This window comes from Lepus europaeus, unplaced genomic scaffold, assembly GCF_033115175.1.
Source record: "Lepus europaeus isolate LE1 unplaced genomic scaffold, mLepTim1.pri SCAFFOLD_431, whole genome shotgun sequence".
NCBI classification, from domain to species: Eukaryota; Metazoa; Chordata; class Mammalia; order Lagomorpha; family Leporidae; genus Lepus; species Lepus europaeus.
In genome coordinates this window covers 25997-48031 of record NW_026909307.1, presented here as the reverse complement: position 1 = coordinate 48031, position 22035 = coordinate 25997, and the positions used below count along the sequence as shown (strand labels likewise).

Genomic DNA, 22035 nt, shown 5'->3' with positions numbered 1-22035 from the left:
AGAGGGAGAAGATGAGGAGAGGGAGAGGGAGAGGGAGGTGGGGGGGAGGGGGAGAGATCGTGCATCTGCTGGCTTACTCCCCAAACGGCCTCAATGGCTGGGGCTGGACCAAACCAAAACAAAGACCTTGGAACTCCATCCGGGTCTCCCACGTGGGTGCAGGGGCCCAAGGGCCTGGGCCATCCTCCTCTGCTTCCCTAGGTCGTCAGCCGGGAGCTGGGTCAGAGGCAGAGCAGCAGGGACTCAAATTAGCACTGATACCGATGCCGGCGCTGCAGGCGGCAGTTAACCCCTGTCCCGGGGTTTACCCTGGGACACCGCCCCCATGGTGCTCTCTGGCCACGGTAATAACTGAACCAGGCGTCCCAGGGAAACGCAGACTTCTCCACGTTTGGGAGGCGCAGGGGCGGCACCTGCTCCTGGCACCTGCTCCCCCAGGAAAGCCGTCTTACCCGGCAGGCAGAGCGGCACCGCTGTCACTCGCGCACAAGGGGCTCGGAGAGAGACCTCTGGATGGGGAGGGGAGGGAGGAGGAGAGACAGAGCTGGGGACGGAGGGGAGAGGCGGCCAGAGCCATCCAGAAAGTCCTTGTTGGAGAACACAGCTTAAAAACAGCAAACAGCAGCAAAGCTCCACGGCCCACATTCCGGGGCGGCGGGGGCGGGGACTCCGCGTGCTCTGCTCTCCCCTGGGACCTGCCCCTGACCCTGCGCTGGGAAGCCCTGGGCTGGGGGCCAGCGGAGCACTCTGGCCGGGAGGCCGCCCATCTCCTCGCTGCAAATTTCATTAGCAGTTTTACTCAGCTGGCTGGCAGCACCCCAGCTCGGCCGCCGGCATCCCTGGCTCAGGGAGGGCCAGCACCCCGCCCTGCTACGCCGTGAGGGGACCCCGGGGGCTCTGCACCCCCAGACGTGCACCGCCTCTCACCTTCTGGGGAACCTGGAGCCCCGGGCGTGGGCTGGGGCTGAGGTGGCTGAGAAAGATTCACAATGGCTTCAGATATCAACGTCCCCGTGCACAGACAGAGCGAGCCCCTGCTCTGCCCGCCCCCACCCCACCCCGCCTGCAGGCCTCCTCGCTGCCCCCCTGCCCTGAGCCGGCCGCCAAGCCCCTCCCACGAGGGCCCTGTGGCCATCACTGCCCAGTCCAGGGGAATTCTAGGTAATTTGGTTGCATGCCGGGGAAGCGGCACACTGCTGCCTCCTAACAGGCGCGTTGGACAGATGGGAGGGGCCTCGCAGAGCTCGCTCCAGCACCAGCCTTGTCCCTGTGCCAAAGGAGACTTTGATCCCGCTGTGCTGCAGCCCCTCCCGCCAACAGGACCTGCTCCAAACAAAGACGTCACAGCCAGGCGGCAAAGCCCACTGTGCCAGGCACCGAGGCCGAACCAGGCGGAGTCCCCGGGGTTGGCCTGGACAGCCTTTCGGGCGCCTCGGGGCCACCCACTCCTCTGGGGCGGCTTGAGCCGAGCGTGGAGCTCCCGGCCAGCAGGGAGAGGGCGTCTCCTGCGACACGTGTCGGGGACCCCCTCGCCCCTCTCCTGGTTTTGCCCAGGTCTCTGGTCCTGCCCCAGTGCAGCCCCCGTGTTTTGGGCAAGGCTGACGGGCCCCTGTGAGTGGTTCCGGGTCAGGCAGTGGCACACAGGTGAGGTCAAGTGGAACCAGTTCCCAGAGGGCCGAGAGCCGAGAGGAGTCTCCTCCTGCTCCCCCATCGTGGCCCAGAGCCGGGCGTGGGGTCCTGTGGGCTTCTGAGGACTGCGGCGTCCAGGGAGGTTGTGCCCTGAGCAGCCATGTGGGGTCAGGGACCCCCGGGGACCCCGGCGCGGCCTGGCAGTGAGAAGCCAGGGCAGGGGTGGGCTCACGTCTGTGCCTTCCTCGGGACGCAGAGCACCCACCGTGTCCCCAGCCTGGCCGAGTCCTGGGGCCCTGGAGCCCCGAGGTGCAGCCGGGAGGGAACGTGATGCACAGAGGCGCCGGCTCCTGAAGGAGGGGCCTGGGTGGAGACAGAGCTTGGGGCTCCCGTCCTGTCACGGCAGCGTGGCCAGGGGTCCCCGAAACCAGGGCAGGCAGCAGGGGAAGCAGGGCACCAGGGGGAGTCAGCAGGAGGGAGAATCGTCCCCCGGAGCAGCAGGTGCCCTCGAAGAGGGAGAGGGAGGGAGGGGGGAGGGGCTCTGTGTGGCCGAGGGCCCGGCACGCCGGGCGTGTGTCTGCCTCTGTCCATCCCGAGCCGTGTGCGTGGGGTGGTGAACGCTGCACACGCTGCCCCCCCCCCACAATGCACACCTGCTGTCTGCGTGTGCGGCACGCGTGTTGGTGGGGCGGCTCACCCTGCACGAGTGTTCACGTGTGTGTGGTCTATGTAACGCTGTGTCCATGATGCCAGTGAGCTCACAGGACCCACGTGTGTTGCTGCTGTCCCTGTGCATGCTGGGAGCCAGCAGCCACGGGTTTCCCATGCTGCACTGCTTGCTCTCGGGCCAGGGTCCTACTGGGGAAGGGGACAGGAGCGGGGAGGGGAGGGGAACAGGAATGAGGGGTCTGTCCTTTCCCATACTGGACCTATCTGTGCCGGCACAGGCCGCCCCTTCCCTGCCTGTCCTACCCTCAGGGTCGGGGGGGGGCGGGGCTGGAAGTGCTCGCTGCAGCTTTGGTGATAGATGGGCTCTTTGTTGGCTCGGGGACGCCCCACGTGTCCCCCGCCTGTGGGGCAGGAATAGAGGCACTGTCACTCGGGCTCCGCATGACAGATGGCTGTCGGCTTTGAGAAAGGACGGGAAGAAAACGCATCTCAGCGAGAACACGTGTCCCCCTGCCCCGCTGCGCTGCCCCCCGTCTCATGGTCCCCTTCGCTCAGGATCTGGGAGTCTTGGGTTCACCCCCGAGGACTAAGGTCGCCCCCCGCAGCTGCAGGAGGAGCCCCCGTCCGCCCCGAGCAGCCCGAGCTCTAGTTCTCAACAGAAGCAAGACCACGACCGCCAAGGGCCTCAGCTCTGCTGCTCTGGGTCCCTGGGTTCAGGTGCAAATGGACCAAGGGGCAGAGGCCAGGGCAGGGGGCAGTGTACGTCCACCCCCACCGCCAGCTAAGGACGAGGTCCAGGCTGTGCTGGCCACCGCGGACCACAGGCACAGGTGAATCCACCCGCCCCTGTGCACCTGGGCCCCTGCAGGTAGACACGGGTCCATTCCCCGCACCCCAGGGTCCCTCTGGCAGCTCCTCACTGTGGGGTCACCCCAGGCTCTGGCTTCAGGGCCCACACCCGCCTCCCTCCAGCGGCTGCAGGCTCTGGGCTCAGCGGGACGCGGACGCCCTCTCCTGGTCCAGAGAGGCATTGCCAGGGAGGCACCGGGCCCGGAGCACACCCCACGGGCATGGCCCAGAAGGCCAGCAGGGAGGGACTCGGGGGCTCGCGGGCCTCAGCGCCTCAGGAAGCAGAACAAGCCCCCAGGGGCCTCGCCTTCGGGGTCTCTGCGCCGCCTGGAGCCAGAAGCTGCAGAATCCACCTCCACCCTCACGCGGGGAAACCAAGGACCCCGGAGCAGGAGCCTGGGCAAGCGCTGGGGTCTGCGGCGCCCGAGACGGGGGCGGGGACGGGGGTGGGGGGACCCACACTGAGGCACCCGCTCAAGAGACCCCAAGGCAGGGGTGGGGACAGGCGGGGACGGGGGCCCACACGGAGGCACCCGCTCGAGAGACCCCGAGACGGGGGTGGGGACGGGCAGGGATGGGGGGCCCCACACCGAGGCACCCGCTCGAGAGACTGGACCCACTGGGCATCAGGTAAGGGCTGGGCCCTGGGGCCGTTTCCGTGGCAGTGAGTTGGGTGTGGGGGTGTGGACACCATCAGGCCCTGCCCTCGAGGACTGGCAGAGCTGGCCCGGCAGGGTCTTCACCGCCCTCAGAGCCCCAGGAACAAGTGACACCTGCAGGTTCCGAGGCTGCCAGCGACCCCGGACGGCTCACCAAGGCCCAGGAGGCTGCCCTTGGAGGTGCGTCCTTGGCCACAGAACACGCCCGAAGGGCTGTCCCCCTCAGTGCTGTGCTGCTGGGTCTGACAGCGAGTGCCAGCGTGGCGTCCCCAGGGCACATGCTGCCCCCAGGACCCCAGCTTCCAGGAGGATCGCTTCGTCACCGGCCACCCCAGCCCCACTTCCTACCTGGGCAAGCAGGGCAGGGGCAGAGAGGGCCGGCTTTGCCTTCAGGGGCCTCCGCCTTGGCTACCCAGGACGGGCCCCCAGGGAGCAAGCCCAGCGGGCAGCCGCGGCAGCTCTCAGAAGCAGCCTCCCGCGGGGATCCCCAGGGCACACGTGCTGTGCTCCGTGGTCTCCGTGACCTTGGCCCCCTGCCCCCCGCGTCACTGCAGGGGCTCCAGGATGCTGGATACCACGTGCACCCCCGGCCCCCGGCCCGGGCTCCATGCAGGGGCTCCTCTGGGAGGGGCGTGCGCCAGCCCCCCATGGCCTCTTCGCTGGAGGCCGAGCTCCGTGGAGTCAGTGGCAGATTTCCTTTTCCTTCTTTTTTAAAAATTAATTTCTTTTCTTCCTTTTTTTTAAATTTGAAAGACAGAAGATTGTCCATCTGTACACTCCCCAAATGCCCACAAGAACCCGTGCTGGGCCAGGCCAAAGCCCGGAGCCAGGGACTCCATCGGGCCTCCCCATGGCCGTCCCTGGAACACGGCCTCCACGGGCCCTCCCGGGGCCGCGAGGCCGCCTGTCCCCTGGCGGAGTCCAGCCAGACCCCAGGCCAGAGCTGGTTGGTTTCCATGGGGAGCAGGTGGAGGCCCCGCCCCCTCCTGGGCAGCAGGACAAGCAGGGTGCCTGGACAATGCCTGAGCGGTCTCCAGGGGTCCTACAGGCTGGGCGGGGCTGGGGGGGCCGTGCGCGCCCTTTGTGCTGGGGGGCTGCTGAGGGGCGAGGGGAAGTTACCCGGAGGTAACCACCTGCAGGCCCGGCCTGGCCCACCTGCCGTGCCCTGGCCCCAGCAGCAGGAAGCTGGAGCTCACCTGAGCGCCTGCAGGGTCTGGTGACCCAGGATCACAGCCTCTCTGCGGTGCTGAAATCCACAAGGCAGAGCGATCTGTCAGCGGGCAGGCGCCGGGACCAGCTGAGCGTTCTTTTATTTTTTTATTTATTTATTTTTATTTTTTATTTTTTTTGACAGGCAGAGTGGACAGTAGAGGGAGACAGAGAGAAAGGTCTTCCTTTTTGCCGTTGGTTCACCCTCCAATGGCCATGGCGCACCGCGCTGTTCCGATAGCAGGAGCCAGGTGCTTCTCCTGGCCTCCCATGGGGTGCAGGGCCCAAGCACTTGGGCCATCCTCCACTGCACTCCCGGGCCACAGCAGAGAGCTGGCCTGGAAGAGGGGCAACCGGGACAGGATCGGTGCCCCGACCAGGACTAGAACCCGGTGTGCCGGCGCCGCAAGGCGGAGGATTAGCCTGTTAAGCCACGGCGCCGGCCCTGAGCGTTCTTTTAAAGAGAGGGTAGCTGGCCTGCGCCGTGGCTCAATAGGCTAATCCTCCACCTTGTGGCACTGGCACCCCGGGTTCTAGTCCTGGTCGGGGCACTGGATTCCGTCTCGGTTGCCCCTCTTCCAGGCCAGCTCTCTGCTGTGGCCCAGGAGTACAGTGGAGGATGGCCCAAGTGCTTGGGCCCTGCACCCCATGGGAGACCAGGAGAAGCACCTGGCTCCTGGCTTCGGATCAGCGCGGTGCAACGGCCATTGGAGGGTGAACCAATGGCAAAGGAAGACCTTTCTCTCTGTCTCTCTCTCTCACTGTCCACTCTGCCTGCTGCCTGTAAAAAAATTAATTAATTAATTAATTAAAAAGAGAGGGTAGCTAAGGGCGGGCGTCCCTGTCAGGGTGCGCGGGTTCAATTCCTGGCGCTTGCTCCTGACTGTGGTTACTGAGAATTGAGACCCTGGGGGGCAGCAGCAGCAGGTGACGGCGTCCCTGCACCCACGTGGGAGACCTGCTGAGTTCCTGGCTCCTGGCTCTAGGCTGGCCTGGCCCCAGCTATTGCGGGCATTTGGGGAGTGAACCAGTAGGTGGGAGATACCTGGGCGAGCTGTGGAGAGGGTGAGGGGACGCTGAGGGTCCCAGGTAACCAAGGGGCAGGAGCACGAGAGGTCGCTGTCCCCGGCTGGGTCTCCCGCTTTGTGGTCAGCAGGGTCAGGGAAGTGAGGTGGCTGGCCAGGCCCTGCCCCAGAGCCCACCAGGGTCTGTGTGGAGGACATGTGTGGGCCACGGCGTGGACTGTGGGGCGTGGTGCACCGTGCTGGCAGCCAGACACCAGGGGCCCGTGACGCGTGGCGTCAGTGACGCGGTGGGAAGCCGAGGCAGGGTGCAGGGCTGCTCTTGGTCACAGGGCTCCTCCTGGGCTGCTGGGGATGTCGGGACCTGGATCGTGCTGCGGGCGACACAGCGTGGACAGGCCGCCTGCCACGGAATCGTGCAGCTGGACGTGGTCTCCCGGAAGCTCTCTGCACGGAATGAGAGAAGGAAACCAATTCATCACCTCTGACTGGGTGAGGTCTGCCCTCCAAGCTGAGGGCGGGGGGGGGGGGCAGGGCTGGGCCAGGGCTGGGCCAGGGCTGGGGGCTAGGGCAGGGCGGGGGGCTGGGCTGGGGTTGGGGCAGGGCCTGGGGCTTGGGCAGGCACAGCTGAGGCTGGGCTGGGGCCAGGCAGGGTCTGGTGGGGGCTTGGGTAGGGCTGTGTCTTCAGTTCTCTGTCTGCCATCACAGGCCAGCTCAGGCCGGAGGGGGCACCACGCACCACGCGGCGAGCACAGGTGCTGGGTGAGGTCGGGGTCAGGGTTGGACCCAGGACGGGGGCTGAGCGCTGACCCCTGAACAGAGCGCGTGCAGGCGTGCGGCTGCAGAGCCACGGTCGTGCTACACGAAAGGCAAGAGAGAAATCCCCCATCTGCTGGTCCCACAGCAGCAAGGCTGGCCAGGCCAGAGCAGGAGCAGGGGCCAGGAGCCCAGGCTGGGTGCCCCACGTGGGTGGCAGGGACCCAAGTACTTGAGCATCACCGGAAGCCGAGCTGGGATGGGGTCAGGTCGGGGCTGAGACGCAGCCCCAGTGTCCCCACGGGTGCCCTGGCCACTGCCCGGGGTGGGGGTGCGCTGGCCACTGCCTGGGGGGGGTGTGTGCTGGCCACTGCCCGGGGTGGGGGTGCGCTGGCCACTGCCTGGGGGGGGTGCGCTGGCCGCTGCCCGGGGTGGGGGTGTGCTGGCCACTGCCCGGGGTGGGGGTGCGCTGGCCACTGCCTGGGGTGGGGGTGTGCTGGCCACTGCCTGGGGGGGGTGCGCTGGCCGCTGCCCGGGGTGGGGGTGCGCTGGCCGCTGCCCGGGGTGGGGTGTGTGCTGGCCACTGCCCGGGGTGGGGGTGCGCTGGCCACTGCCTGGGGTGGGGGTGTGCTGGCCACTGCCTGGGGGGGGTGCGCTGGCCGCTGCCCGGGGTGGGGGTGTGCTGGCCGCTGCCTGGGGGGGTGCGCTGGCCACTGCCCGGGGTGGGGGTGTGCTGGCCGCTGCCCGGGGTGGGGTGTGTGCTGGCCACTGCCCGGGGTGGGGGTGTGCTGGCCACTGCCTGGGGCGGGGGGGTGTGCTGGCCACTGCCTGGGGCGGGGGGGTGCGCTGGCCGCTGCCCGGGGTGGGGGTGTGCTGGCTGCTGCCTGGGGGGAGTGCGCTGGCCGCTGCCCGGGGTGGGGGTGTGCTGGCCGCTTCCCGGGGCGGGGGGGTGCGCTGGCCACTGCCCAGGGCGGGGTTGTGCTGGCCACTGCCCGGGGTGGGGGTGTGCGGGCCACTGCCTGGGGCGGGGGGTGTGCTGGCCGCTGCCTGGGGCGGGGGGGTGCGCTGGCCACTGCCCAGGGCGGGGTTGTGCTGGCCACTGCCCGGGGTGGGGGTGTGCCGGCACTGCCTGGGGTGGGGGTGCGCTGGCCGCTGCCCGGGGCGGGGGGGTGCGCTGGCCGCTGCCTGGGGCGGGGGGTGCACTGGCCGCTGCCCGGGGTGGGGGTGTGTGCTGGCCACTGCCTGGGGCGGGGGGTGCGCTGGCCACTGCCCAGGGCGGGGTTGTGCTGGCCACTGCCCGGGGTGGGGGTGTGCTGGCCACTGCCCGGGGTGGGGGTGCGCTGGCCGCTGCCTGGGGCAGGGGGGTGCGCTGGCCACTGCCCAGGGCGGGGTTGTGCTGGCCGCTGCCCGGGGTGGGGGTGTGCCGGCCACTGCCCAGGGCGGGGTTGTGCTGGCCGCTGCCCGAGGCGGGGGGTGCGCTGAGACGCCAAGGCACCGGGTGCTGGAGCTGTGGAATTGGCTGGGGGGCCCGGGGGCCCGACGCTCCCAGGACGGAGCCGTGCGTGTCCCCGCGTGGGAATTTTCCACCCGTCTTTGGACATGACTCAGCCCTGCGGGGAAGGCCCGGCGGTGCTGGGGGCGAGAGGAAGGGGTGGCAGCCACGGTTTGTCGCCGGAGTAGGACTTTTCCACTGCGGCCTGGGCCGGGCTCAGCTTCCCCAAGCGAGGCTTCCGCTGGGCCCCCGAGGCCTCCCCCTGAGGGGCCCCCGGGCTCCCCCTGGCCCCTGGATGACCGCGCTGCCTGCACCCAGGCCGGCCGTTCTTTCCCGGGGAAAGCAATAGCTCCTGCAGCATTCCCGTGATGTCACCTAGAGGCCCCGTGACCCTGTGACCCCGTGCACCTGCTGCTTCCCGAGCCGAGCGGGGACTCTGAGTGTGGCGGGGTCCCGTGACCCCATGATCCTGTGACCACGTGCACCTGCCTCTTCCTGAGCCGGGGTGGGGACCCTGAGTGTGGCGGGGCCTTTGCCTCCAGCGGGACCAGGCCAGGAGCAGGAGCCAATCACGCATGCTCCTGGGGCCACCTCAGGCCCCCTCCCCCACGAATGCCCCCAGGTGGAGGTGCGGGGTTGCCTGCCCTTCACACTGCCTTTCCTGCCCCGGCAGCGGGCCTTCTGGAAGGTTCTGCAGGCGGTAGGCTCAGGCCACGTGGCCCAGGCGCCCAGGGTGGGGCCACCTTCCCAGACCAGCAGGAGAGCAGCCCCCCAGGGGTCCCTGGGGAACCGCCCCGGGTCCCCACTCAGGGACCAGTGTCCTGCTCACAGCTGTGGCCACACTGTGTGGGGCCTCCCCCTCCACAGACACGTGTGCACTCGCACTCCCACACACAGCCCAGACACACATGTGCACACTCAGCCCTCCACAGAAGCACATACATGTGCACTCACACTCAAACACGCACCCCTCCAGTCACGGATGCATTAAAACCTCCAGTTTCCTGGGGGAAAAAAAAGCCCACGGCTCCAGAGTGCCTCTGATACAAGGCAAGGGAGCCACACAGCCAACCACGCGCGCTCCTGGGGCCACAGAGGCGATCACGCGTGTTCTGGGAAAGGGAAAGTCAGCAGGTGGAATCGTTTTGATCTCTTTTATGTAAACTCAATGCGGTAGAACCACAGCTGCCTCCCCGACACGTAACTGACACGGGGTCCGCTCACGCCCCTTCCTCAGCTGTTTCCACGGCTGTAGCCCATCCACACCGTGCGTTTTCGCCGTTGTAAAACAGCCGCTGCAGGCAGCCTCCTGGGCTCACGGCTGGTGCCATCAGCGCTCTGCAGGCCCAGGGAGGGCTTGGGGTCAGAGGCACCGAGGGACCAGCTGGGCTCGGCCACTCGCTGAACTCCACACCTGCAGACCAGGGAGCCGCAGGACCCCAGGACTCCCTCGGGGGGGCCTGCTTGCCTGCTCCAGTCCAGGCTGCCCCAACCAGAGTGGACCCCAAATCTTCCCCCAGCACCCTGTTGGAGTCCACCAAGCCGAGGCTGCCTGACCACACCCAGTCTCCAAGTCACCGCCCCAGGCTCAGCTCCTGCCTGTTGCCTGGATGCCCCACCCCCCCATCCACACCTGGGGAGTGGGGGAAGGGCACAGGTCAGACCCCCAGCCTCTCACACCCTAGAATAATGGCCTGGAGGGGCCTGTGAGCCCCAGCCCTGCCCAGGGCCTTTGCTTCTCCAGGTGTGTGCACAGGGCTCCTTTGGGCCACAGGGCCTTTGCACAGGTGCTCATATGCTCCATGGTCACCTGGGCCATGTCTGCTGTCTTCTCGAGGAAGCCCCCAGACCCGTCAAGGCCAGGGTGAACTTCCGAGCACCCGGCATCGCGTGCTGATGCATGGCATTGCCATGGCAGCACCAGTAAGGAGTCAGGGGCCGGACACAGCAGAGCAGTGAATCCACAATGCCCAGAAATCCAGCGACGGCCGCGCCTCCAGCGATCACCCCCACCGGGAGGGGGCGATGCTGGCCCAGGCCGTGGTGGCCAGGGTCCCCAGCTCCCATTCCCGCCACCTGGGGGATGAAGCTGAGGCCTGTGGGGTCCCTGTGTGTCCTCGGAGGCGCCGGTGCCCGCACCCTCCTCCCCCGCTGTGCTGTGCCCCCGGTCGCTGTCTGAGAGGATGAGTCCTTGCCCGTGTGGGCCGCGGTGGACACCAGACCGGCTCACGGTGCATCCTGGGCCAGGTCGGCCTCGGCAGAGACCTCAGGGGTGAGGGCAGCCAGGCTGAGTGGGGTGGGCGGTCCGGGGACAGATGCCGTGCGTGTGTATGTGTGTGTGCGTGTGTGTGTGCATGTGTGTGTCTGGGGGGTGGGACTCAGTGAGACGCCGTGGCCAGGCCGTGGCGGGACAGATTCAGAGCTGCGAGGTCACGGCACTGGGCCGATTGGCAGCTTAGCGAGTTCTGCACCTGCCCCTGCCAGCCTGGCCCAGGTGGTGCCAGTGGTGTTTTAACCGGTAGTGACCTGCGCAGTGATGTAACCGGTATGGACTGGCTGGCAGGTGCTTTGCCGAGGAGCTGGGGCTGGGCTTTCTGGAAGGGTCCGTGTGGCTCGTGCGCACACGGCCGTGGCACACGCGGGAGGACAGGCTCCGCGGTGGTCGGAGGAGACTCACGGCCCAGGGCTTCTCCTTGCGGGCTGAGAGCGACCCGGAAGCTTCTCCCGGGCTTCCTGGCTGTAATTTTCCGAGTTGAAACTTTTCTCTCGGGCAGGAAGGACATCCAAGCCTGGCAGCTCAGCCAGAAACACACACTTCTGCCCACAGAGGTCATCGTGGGCGTGGGCGTGGGCGGGAGCGGGAGTGGGAGGGTGGGCAGAAGACAGCTCCGGGGCCGGCAGGGACACGGGGGGGGGGGGGGGTCGGGGGTGTGTGTGCTGGGGTCCGTGCCCGCCACCTTTCGGCCACACAGGAGCAGTGCAGATGAGGCACAGAACCTTCCAGAAGAGGCTCCCAGGCGGGGACGCAGGCTGTGGGGCCCAGAGGAAGAGACGGCCATGCCGCCCAGGAGACACTGCAGGGCCGGCACGAGGCCGCCTGGGCTCCCAGGGCCGCAGCGGCTGTGCAGGTGGGCGTGGCCGCAGCTTCCCTGGCCTGAACCCCAGGAGAAGCCAGGCCCCGGGGACGCGGTGGGGACCGCCCTGAGCCGCACGCAGGCCGCCGAGGCCCCTGCCAGCCCCTCCCCCGGGGCTCGGGGCGGGTGTGTGCCGGGGAATTTCGGAGGGAAGTTCTCCGTTGTCACCGCAGGACGGGAAGCTGACCGCACTCTGCCAGTCGCTTCAGAGAGAGCAGATGGCGGAACCGGAGTGACCCTGGGTCTGCGCGGGAGCGGCTGCGGCCCCGCCTCCCAGGGAGGACCCGGGCCGCCCCAGCCCCACGGCCCGCCTCCCAGGGAGGACCCGGGCCGCCCCAGCCCCACGGCCCCGCCTCCCAGGGACGACCCCGGCCGCCCCAGCCCCACGGCCCCGCCTCCCAGGGAGGACCCGGGCCGCCCCAGCCCCACGGCCCCGCCTCCCAGGGAGGACCCCGGCCGCCCCAGCCCCACGGCCCCGCCTCCCAGGGAGGACCCGGGCCGCCCCAGCCCCACAGCCCCGCCTCCCAGGGACGACCCGGGCCGCCCCAGCCCCACAGCCCCGCCTCCCAGGGACGACCAGGGCCGCCCCAGCCCCACGGCCCCGCCTCCCAGGGACGACCCCAGCCGCCCCAGCCCCACGGCCCCGCCTCCCAGGGAAGACCCCGGCCGCCCCAGCCCCACGGCCCCGCCTCCCAGGGCCGCCCCAGCCCCACGGCCCCGCCTCCCAGGGAGGACCCCGGCCGCCCCAGCCCCACGGCCCCGCCTCCCAGGGACGACCCCGGCCGCCCCAGCCCCACGGCCCCGCCTCCCAGGGCCGCCCCAGCCCCACGGCCCCGCCTCCCAGGGAGGACCCCAGCCGCCCCAGCCCCACGGCCCCGCCTCCCAGGGAAGACCCCGGCCGCCCCAGCCCCACGGCCCCGCCTCCCAGGGCCGCCCCAGCCCCACGGCCCCGCCTCCCAGGGAGGACCCCGGCCGCCCCAGCCCCACGGCCCCGCCTCCCAGGGACGACCCCGGCCGCCCCAGCCCCACGGCCCCGCCTCCCAGGGCCGCCCCAGCCCCACGGCCCCGCCTCCCAGGGAGGACCCCGGCCGCCCCAGCCCCACGGCCCCGCCTCCCAGGGACGACCCGGGCCGCCCCAGCCCCACGGCCCCGCCTCCCAGGGACGACCCCGGCCTGCCCTCCATCCACCAGGCCCTGGCTAAGTTCTCTGAGTGAGGGGCGGGCAGGCAGCCTGGAGTGGGGGGCTGCTTCCGGAACCACCCATGTGGGGCCCCCACCTTTGCTCTCTTGCCTCCTTCGAGGCGAGGCTTCTCGAGCTCTCTGTCCTCGTGTTGCCTGGACTCCTCCCCGCTCCCGCTCACAGCTGGAGGAACTGGCGGAGCTGCCAGGCCCAGCGGAATCCCCCGTGTTTTCATCCATTCTCTCTCTCTCTTTTTTTTTTCCAAAAACATCTTTTATTTCAGGAGCACGAATGTGGTAAGCAAGGCTCTAGGAGCACGGAGGCTGCCCAGCCTCCTCCTCCTCTCCCGTTCTCCGGTCAGATTCGCTTCCAGTTCACTTTATCCACAGAAGTAAAGATCTCACAGTAAAGGCTGCCAAGTAAAGATTTCCAAGTAAAGGTTTCAGTTTCATCCGTTCTTGCAAAAGCTAACGCGGCCCGGACCAGGGTCATGTGGCCCCCGCTGCCGCAGGCCGAGCAGAAGCCGCCAGGCAGGATCCTCACCGGGCCCAGAAAGTGGCTCCAGGGAAGGGAGCTAGTGAGCGTGTGCGGGCCAGCACGAGGAAGACTCCACAGATAATCGTCATGGTGATAGCTATCATCACCACCATCAACATCACCATCACCATCACCATCACCCTGGTCACCACCACTATCATCATCATCACCATCACCATCTTCACCACCACCACCGCCATCATCTGCAGGGTCTTAGTTCACCCGGGTGAGGGTGGACTGGGCCCGAGGAAGGGTAAGTGCGCCGCTCGCCGATCCGGAGACAGAGGCAGCGAGGAGCCGAGTCAAACAGCCACTGAATTATTATTGCGCAGTGAGCCTCTTTTAAAGCATCAGCTACACGGGAGAGGGAGAGGTTCACGCCCACTGTGTGTGCCCAATCAAAGTTTCCTCGTAAACCACTCGGACTCCGCCCATCTAACTTCCTCTCATCCACCCTCTTGTCCAGCGCTGCGCAGATGGCGTCCGCCTCCTCACCGTCCTCCCCCTGGGGCCCGCTGGAGGAGAGGCTGCCGCTGGACTCGCGAGGGGCCTCCGGGCACCGGGGCGCTGTCTGCCAACGCTGCGGGCTCCGTGATGGCCCAGGTGCAGTGCCTCTGAGCAGCCTTGGGGCCCCCAGAAACACTTACGCCTGGGTCACACGCTGCCGAGGGGCCGCGCGCCCAGACTGAGCTCCGGTCGAGAGTGGACTCCTTGGGGGTCCTCTCCGCCGGCCCCGCCCGGTGGCCACCTCCCACAGCACCTGCAGGCAGCCGGGACGATGGCACTCCACAGCCTGGGGGGTGGGGCCTGGCTCCACAGTGCAGGGTGGAGGTGGAGGTGGCGGTGCGGCAGGGGCCCGGGCGGTGGGCACTGGGGCCCCCTCCGGCCACCGCTCAAAGGGCGCCAGTTCCAGGCCTGGGCCCAAAACGGGGGCTCCGTCTGGAGCCTTGAGCGTGCGCAGGCCCATGAGGGTGTCGAAGGCGAAAGGCAGCACCAGGAACAGCGCGATGCAAGTGCGGCACCGCCGCCGGGCTATGGCCGCACCACCCTCCCCAGGGCCGGTCCAGCTACCTCCCCACGAGGCGTGCCATGGCCGCCCTCATACCCCGAAATCACCACCATCACCATCGCCATCCTCATCACCACCATTACCATCACCACCATCATCACCCTCACCACCATTACCACCACCACCATCACCACCACCATCACCACCACCATCACCACAGCAGCCGTCAGTTTGCCTACAAAGCAAACGAGGGTCTCGACTCCATGTAAAGACTTTACTGCTCCCAGCTCCGCCCCAGGTGGCCGGCAGGGACACTGCTGTGGTGTCCCCAGGAGCGAGCCGAGACAGAGGCTGACTGACGCGCTGCAGGCCGTTTGGGACCCAAGTGTTAAGGGCTACGAGGAAAGTACTCATGAGCACTCTGGGGATTTTTCCATTTCCTGTATGGACAAACCGGCTGTGAGTCACCCACCACGAGGTGCTGGGCTAGCCAGGCCCACGGCAGCCCCCACCTTCCTCAGCCAAGCGTGAAACCTGCCATGTGGAACCCCTCCCAGCAGCCTGCTGGGTGCTGGGGCCCCAGCAAGGCCAGGGTGCAGGCGCAGGTGCCATTCAAACTCCGGCGGGGCGCAGAGGAGCCCCCAGAGGCCTGGAGCTCACCCCAGGCCTCCCCTGGCCCTTCCTGCTCCATCCTGGCCACACCGGCCACCTCTGCCTCTCCCCAGGGCCATGCACCTGCTGCTCCCAATGCCAGCTGCCCTTGTCCTGGGCTCCCTCTGCCTCTCCCTCTGCCTCAACGGCTCCACCCAGGAGAGGTGGGGGCCCCCACCGCCCGCCCTCTGTTACAGTTGCCACCTCACACCACTGCTGGGGCGGGCTTGCTTGTCTGTGTGCTTCTTTTTCCGCTGCTCCATTTTCCCAGTTCTGGAGAAGCTCGCGGAGCCCAGGGCCCAGCCCACCACCGCTGGGGCTGCGGTGCTGTTGTGGAAGAGGGGGGTGACCGCGGGGTCCCCAGGCCCATTGGCCCAGCAGCGCCCAGCAGACCTAGGTCAGCGTCCTCGCTCTCGTCCCATGGAAGCTGAAGACCCTGGGGCTCAGAGAAGCCGAGAAACCTGCCCAAGGCCCCACAGGGGGCACCCGGCCCAGGGCCAGCGGGAGCCTGAGTTGCTGGGGCCGAGCACCACACAGTGCCCACCGCACTGCAGGGCGTTCCAGGAACGAGGCGCAGCTCAAGTGACAACGCCCACGCGGTTTCAGGAGCAAGCCAGCTCACTCTGACAGCGTGACGGGGAGTCGTGCGGCCGCCACCCTCCTGCCCCTCCTACCCCACGGTCAGCTGGCCCGGCCTCCACGGCCCTTTCCGGAATGTGTGGGCCACTCCCTGCTCCAGGCCCGGCCACTCGGCCTCCTGCTGTGGCGGGGTCCTTGCTCGGCGGCGTGGGCGTTCCCGCTCCCGGCCGTCCCACACTGCCCCCACCGGGACACTGCCCACGCCTGTGCCCGGGCTCCTGCCCACCGTTCCTGCAGAGCCGTGTGCTCAGCTCCGGAGCAGCCGCCAGACTCCCCCGGGGGGGCGCCCTCTGCGTCCCGTGTGCTGTTGGTTCTGCGTGTACAGAAACACACGGTCCCACACAGGCCTCCGTGGCCACGACTCTGAGCTCGCAGCCCACGGGGGTCCGGGACATTCCCAGCCGTCACCACCATCCGCCTCCAGAACTCTGCCTCTGCAGAGCCCAAACTCTGTCCCCACTGAACCCCAATCCCCGGGCCCCGCCCAGACCCTGACAGCCACTGCTCTGCCCTCTGTCCCTGTGGTCACCACTGCCCCAAGGAGCTCACACTGGGGCTGTGGGAAGGGCTCACTCCTCGGCGGAATGCCGGCCAGTTCACCACGAAGGAGGTGCCGGCATCTTCACCCTTTGCAAGTCCAAGTGACGGCGTTCTGTCTACCCGTCCGTGCCTCCGTGGGCACCTGTGTCGAGTGTGGGGCACAAACATCTCAGCACAGCCCCCCCCCCATGCCAGGAGCCGGGAACCAGATGGAGAGTCCACGCACTCCTTCCCAGAGCGAAACCAGCATCCCACGTGGGCACTGGTTCAAGCCCCGGCTGTTCCACTTCCGATCCAGCTCCCTGCTAATGGCCTGGGAAAGCAGCAGAGCATCAGTGGCCCAAGTGCGTAGGCCCTGCACCCGCGTGGGAGACCTGGAAGAAGCTCCTGACTCCTGGCTTCAGCCTGGCCCAGCCCCTGCGTTACAGCTACCAAGGGAGTGAACCAACAGATGGAAGACCTCTCTTCTCTCTCTCTAACTCTGCCTTTCAAATAAATAAATAAGTCTTTACAAAGAAATGGCAAAGGACCTCAACAAGCATTTCCCAAAAGAAAACCAGTGAGCAACAGAGTTCACGGGAAACACCAAGCCCCGCTCAGCAGCAGGGAGATGCAAATCCAAACCGCAGGTGCCGGTGCCGGCACGGGGGGGGGGGGGTAGCAGAGACAGGCGCTGGCACGGGGGGGGGGGGGGATAGCAGAGACAGGCGCTGGCAAGGCTGCGAGAAGCCGGCCTGGATGCAAATCAGCACAGCCATTATGGAAAACGGCGTGGAGGTTCCTCAAGAAGTTAAAAATAGAAGTGCCACCGCCGGCATCCCCTCCCCGGCAGACAGGGTGCGGGGACTGCGGTAAGTCCCTGTGACGCCCGTGGGCGCGCCCCGAGGGAGGAAGCCAGGGATGGGGAGGGGCTCATTGGAGCAGAGCAGGGGCTGGGAGGGCGGCAGGTGCTGGCCGGAGCGGGCGAGGCGGCAGCCCAGACCCCAGAGAGTTCTGGGTCGGAGGCACTGTCAACAGCCACGTGCACCCGGCCTCGATGCCGGCTCACCATGGGTGTTCCGTGCTGTCACTCAAATGCAGCCCGGGAGGCGGGAGGCAGGAGGTGGGCTCACCAGGGAGGTCTCAACACCCACTTGTTAAATTGTATCACTAATTCAATCCAAAGAAGCCCCCCTCCCCTGCCCCACAACCCCGAGGGCAGGGGAGGGGGTGGGGGAAGGCCGAGGTCTTCCTGTGTTGGACCTGGAGAGACGGCGGATGGACAGATGGACGATGGACGGATGGACGGGGCCCTGGCATGTGACGCCTGGCTGAGGCTTTGCGGCCCAGACACTGCCATGCACGGGATGCGCAGCAGGTGCGGGGGCAAACAGACCAAGCACCTTGGGAGCTTGCAGGCCGGGGGTCCCACGAGGCCAGCAGGGAGGCTTCCAGCCCAAGGGACCACCGGCAGCCAAGTGCCCTGGCCTGGCGCACGGGTGCCGGCCCAGGGGGGACATGGCTGGAGCGGTGAAGCCCGGTACAGGAAGGGGCCACCCCATCTCCCTGGAGCTCCTGGAGAATATGCCCCCCTTCTCTCCCCCACCTCCTAAAGCCCCTGGAGAGTCGCAGCAGAGGGGAGGGGCTGCTCCGCCACCTGCTCCCCTGAGCCCCTCACCCATGCCCCTCCTTGTCGGGTGCTGTCACCAACCACACAGGCTCCTCCCAGGCGTGGCCTTGCCCCTGGCTCCACCCCATCCACACCCCCGTCCGTGTGCAGACCCCCGCGACCCGCCCAGCCCAGGCTCCCTGTACGTCCGCAGGAGGACGCCGCCCCTCCTGAACGCCTCGCCCTGCCCGCCCTGCCCCCCACGCCCGCTGTCTGAGCCCACGGGGCCGGGCACCCGCGTGTTTTCACCTTTCAGCGGCGATGCCGATGGCTCCCGGAGGCTGTGCCAGGTCCCTCGCCCACTCCCTGCTGCTACAGCTTTGCCGCTGCTTCGGAGAACGTCCCCGAGCCACTAAAGGGCAAATGCATGGAACAAGGGAGCCGGCCACGCGGCCCCACAGCACCGTGGCCGTGGCCGTGGCCGCCAGCGTGAGAACGGACGTCACGGGCCCAGACCCGCCCGGAGAAAAGGCAGGGAACGGGAAGTGGCCGTGGCGTTGCTCACGCGGCCCTGAGCGGACTCCATCCCTCCAGGTTTGTCTCCGGGGCAGTTACAGCGTCGCTTTTGCCATACGTACAGTTCCTGGGGCGGCAGGAGGCAGAGGAAGACAAAGCGGAGCCAGGCAGCCCCAGCCAGCCAGCGCCGAGGGAGACGCTGGGGCAGGGGGCGGCGGCCGGCCTGGCCCAGTCCCGCCGGAGACCCTTAGGTGGGGCACAGCCTGAGGGGGCGCGGGGCGTCCCAGGGAGGAGCCCGGGCGTGGGCACCACGTGGTGCGTGGACTGAGGGCGCGGGCAGAAGCGCAGGCCCGGTCTGGTGGGTGGCTCATTATTTATTAGGTGCCGAAGGTGTGCCAGTCTGCGTCAGCCGGGCACGGCCAGGAGCCGCCGGGGGCTGATATCCTACACAAACATTCGAGGGCGGCCCTGGGCCCGTGTTGGCGACTGGGCTGGGTGGGGCGGGACAGCCTCGAGGGAGGGAGGGTGGGCGGAGGCCTCGTGGCAGGCGTGGGAAGGCCAGGGTGAGGCACGGCCTTGTCCACGGGCCTGAGGTGCGGTCCTTGCCCGGGGACACTCGGGCAGCCACCGGCAGGCTTGGCTGCTGTGTGCACACTAGGCCTGGGCGAGTGTGGCCAGAGGCCAGCAGACCGTCAGGACCGTGGTGGGCACCGGCGTGGGGGCCGCGAGCCTTGGGGAAGTGCGCGGCTCCGGGTGGTTCGCAGCAGTCTCCGGAGCCCCCGGCAAGAGTCTGTTGGAACTCGGGGCCCTGAGCGAGGCAGGGACTCCCGGGAGGGAGCCGGGGCCAGTCCGAGGAGGATGCCCTGTTGACGGTGACGTGGTCTGGGGTGGTCCTGGGGCGCGAGCTGGCAGTCTGCTGCGGGTCTCTGAGGGTGGGACCTGGGAGACACCTGGCCAGGACACAGAGCCACGGACGCCAAGGGAGAACACAGCCCAGGCCGCTGAAGCGGTACGCACAGGGGCAGACAGCGGACAAACAGGGACAGACAGCGGCTGGGCGGGGCAGCGGGGAGTGCCCGGGGTGAGATGGGGGTGAGGGTGGGTCGCCAAGGATAAAGGCAGGTGGGGGCCCAGACCTGGGAGTGCTCAGGCGGAAGTGGCCTCAGCTGCTCAGCTCTGCTGGTGCACCCGGGACCATCTGGGAGGATCTGGGGGAGTGAGGCAGCCATGGCGCCACAGCGCGGGGCCTGGCCCGGGCCCCAGCTAGAGGAGGGCGGCGGGGAGGGGCTGGGCAGGCGGCAGCAGCCAGAGGGCCCATGCTGGCCACAGGCCGGACACCCTGGGGCCTGGCAGAGCCAGAGCCACTCCTGCCTGCAGATGGAACCACCCCCAGGGCTCAAGAAGCCCAGAGGTTCAGTAAACCCCCTGAGGACGTCCGCCCGCCTGGGGTTAAACAGAACATCAGGCCCTCAAGAAGCCACGGGGCGGCGACAATGGAAGCTCCAGTCCCCCAGGGGGAGGCGCCCAGCTCGCCTGCTGGCGCTTGCGGAGGCCTCGGGCACAGGGGTCTCGGGAGGCCTTGTACAACCTGGGGTGAGACGGCTGTTCACGCCTGCACACTCGCGGCAGCGTGCCAACCCCCAGCAAACGGCACTGCTCCCGACACTGAAGGTCGCCGGACCTGCGGGCAGCAGGTACTTCCCAGAGAGCAGGCCGGGGCCGGCAGGGTTCTGTCACCTGGATTCCCCACGCTGTTCTCCAGCAGCTCGACTGTGTTGGCCTGAGGACACAGCCAGGGGGCTCTGCACACGGCCAGGGGCCTCTGAACATGGCCAGGGGGCTTGGCACACGGCCAGGGCCTCTGCACATGGCCAGAGGGCTCTGCACGCGGCCAGGGGCTCTGCACGCGGCCAGGGGGCTCAGCACACGGCCAGGGGGCTCAGCACATTCTGCCGTTGACTGTGGACGCTGAGATCAGCTGACAGCCACGTCCCCTGCCGTCGGGAGGCAATTCTCTGGAAGACAAGGCTGAGCTGAGACAATGCCCTAGGTGCTGTGGCCCCAAGACACAGTGAGGACACGGGGACGCCTGCTGCCCAGAGCCGTCACCAGGGCCCATCGGTGAGCATTCCTGCAGAACGGGCCCAGGGTGGCCAAGCCTCAGTCCTCACGAGGTGACCACTCACGTGGGGACTCGCTGGGCACCCAGCAGGCAACTGAGGCTCAAGGTGGCCATGGCTCCCAGGGGCTCCCACCGCCCACAGCCTCCCCGCCTGACGATCCACGCCCATGAGGTCCGCCCCGCACAAGCTTGGAGGACCGTGGGCTGGGTGTTTCCCCTAAGATCACTCCGACCGCCTGCTGTCTTTGCACATCGGGGCTGACCCTGGCCGTGATTCCTCACCCGAACATGGCACTGGACAGAGCGAAGCCCCCCACCCACGCTCCGTGACCGAGACCCCCCTCCCTCCTCAGCAGAATCCTTTCTCTGATGCAAAATGGTGGAATCATAGCTTTAAGAAGATTGTTAAAAATTTTCCACTGCCTGCGAATTGGCTCCTAACTTGTTTTCTCTTTAAATTTTTTTATTTTCTTTTACTTGAAAGGCAGAGAGAGCGAGCGCGAGCAGTTCTGTTAGCTGCTTCATTCCAGCCAGGCCACAGCCAGGAGCCTGGAACTCCGTCCTTGTCTCCCACGTGGGTGGCGGGGCCCAAGCACTTGGGTCATCATTTGCTGCCTGCCCGGGCGTTGGCTGGGAGCAGGATGGGAGGTGGAGCAGCCACTCGGATATGGGACGCAGGAGCCTTAAGTGGCAAGTTAGCTCACTGGACCACACTGCCCGCCCCTAACTTTTGCATCATTTCCAAGGCTCGGGGTCGGTTAGGTGGAAATGACCATTGTCAACGCTGGAGGAGCAGGCACAGAGCAGTGTCCAGTGCTTCCGTTAATACCAGGCAAATGCGCCGACAGAGGCTGCAACAGGATGGCACAGGAACAGACCGGCAGCTCCCGGGGCCCGGCTGAGGCCAGCCGTGGTGCCGCTTCACCCTCGCCTAGATCCCCAGAAGCGGTGCCCAGGGCCGGGCCACTTCCTGCAGAGCCTCCGTCCCCTGCTCCTTCTCCGCTCTGGGGACAAACCGCGCGCAGTGCGCAGCGGCAGGGCCAGCGGCAGGGCAGGGAAGCTGGTAGCCGGCAGGCAGGGGTGTGGCCGCGCAGCTTCCCCGAGTCCGACCTCTAGATGACGTCAGAGCGCGGGAATTTCCCTTCCGCGCCCGGGGTGGGGAGTGGGGGCAGCGCGCGGCCCGGCACCCGCAGGACCGAAGGGGAACCTGGCCTGGCTTCTTCCTTTCATTTTATTTTAATTACCAGAATGTTCCAGGGCGCAGAATCAGGCTTCGCTGCGCCCCGCCCCCGCCCTCCCGGGCCCCGCGCAGCAAGCCGGGGGCGCCAGCCGGTCCCGTCCTGGAGCGGGCCCCTACCGCACCCCAGATCCTTGGTCCCCCGAAGCCGCATGCAAGCTGTACACAGGGTGCGGCCTGGGCCGGGGTCTCAGGACTCACAGCGGCGCCCGGGGTCCCCCGAGGCCTGAGTTCTGCAGGGTTGCACCGGGGTCCTCCGCTGAGACCTCCAGGGCGCCTGCGGGTGGGGGTCCCCGGGAAGCATGAAGGTTCGCGGGGCTGCCCTCCTGCAGTGGACACAGCTGTGCACTTCATAACGCCAGCCACCGCCGAAGGGGAGCCCCGAGGATGCTGCTGCTCGGCTGTCACTCAGGCGACGCGAGCCCCCTCAGCCCGCCCCCTGCGGGGAGGAAGGACGCCCTCCTCTTCCCCGCGCGCCCCTCCCCCCCAGGAAGAGGCCAGGCCCCCGCCTGCGCCCCGCCGCCCTGGCGGGAGATCACACACCCACGCCTGACTAGGGTGAACTTCCCTTAAACGTAGTCACCGCCACGAAAGGGA

The 22035-nt window shown here is 67.8% G+C and overlaps 1 long non-coding RNA gene across 2 annotated transcripts; it reads right to left on the bottom strand.

Annotated features, from left to right (window-relative positions):
* Positions 1–12643: 12643 nt before the first annotated feature.
* On the bottom strand, positions 12644–21880 carry LOC133755398 (uncharacterized). Of its 2 annotated transcripts, none has more exons than XR_009865393.1 (3): positions 19817–21880; positions 17873–19287; positions 12644–13011 (listed from the first exon to the last, which is right to left on the bottom strand). It is a non-coding gene; the product is annotated as an uncharacterized LOC133755398 (long non-coding RNA). The 2 variants fall into 2 exon arrangements; XR_009865392.1 differs by having other exon boundaries at positions 12647–16117.
* Positions 21881–22035: the final 155 nt, after the last annotated feature.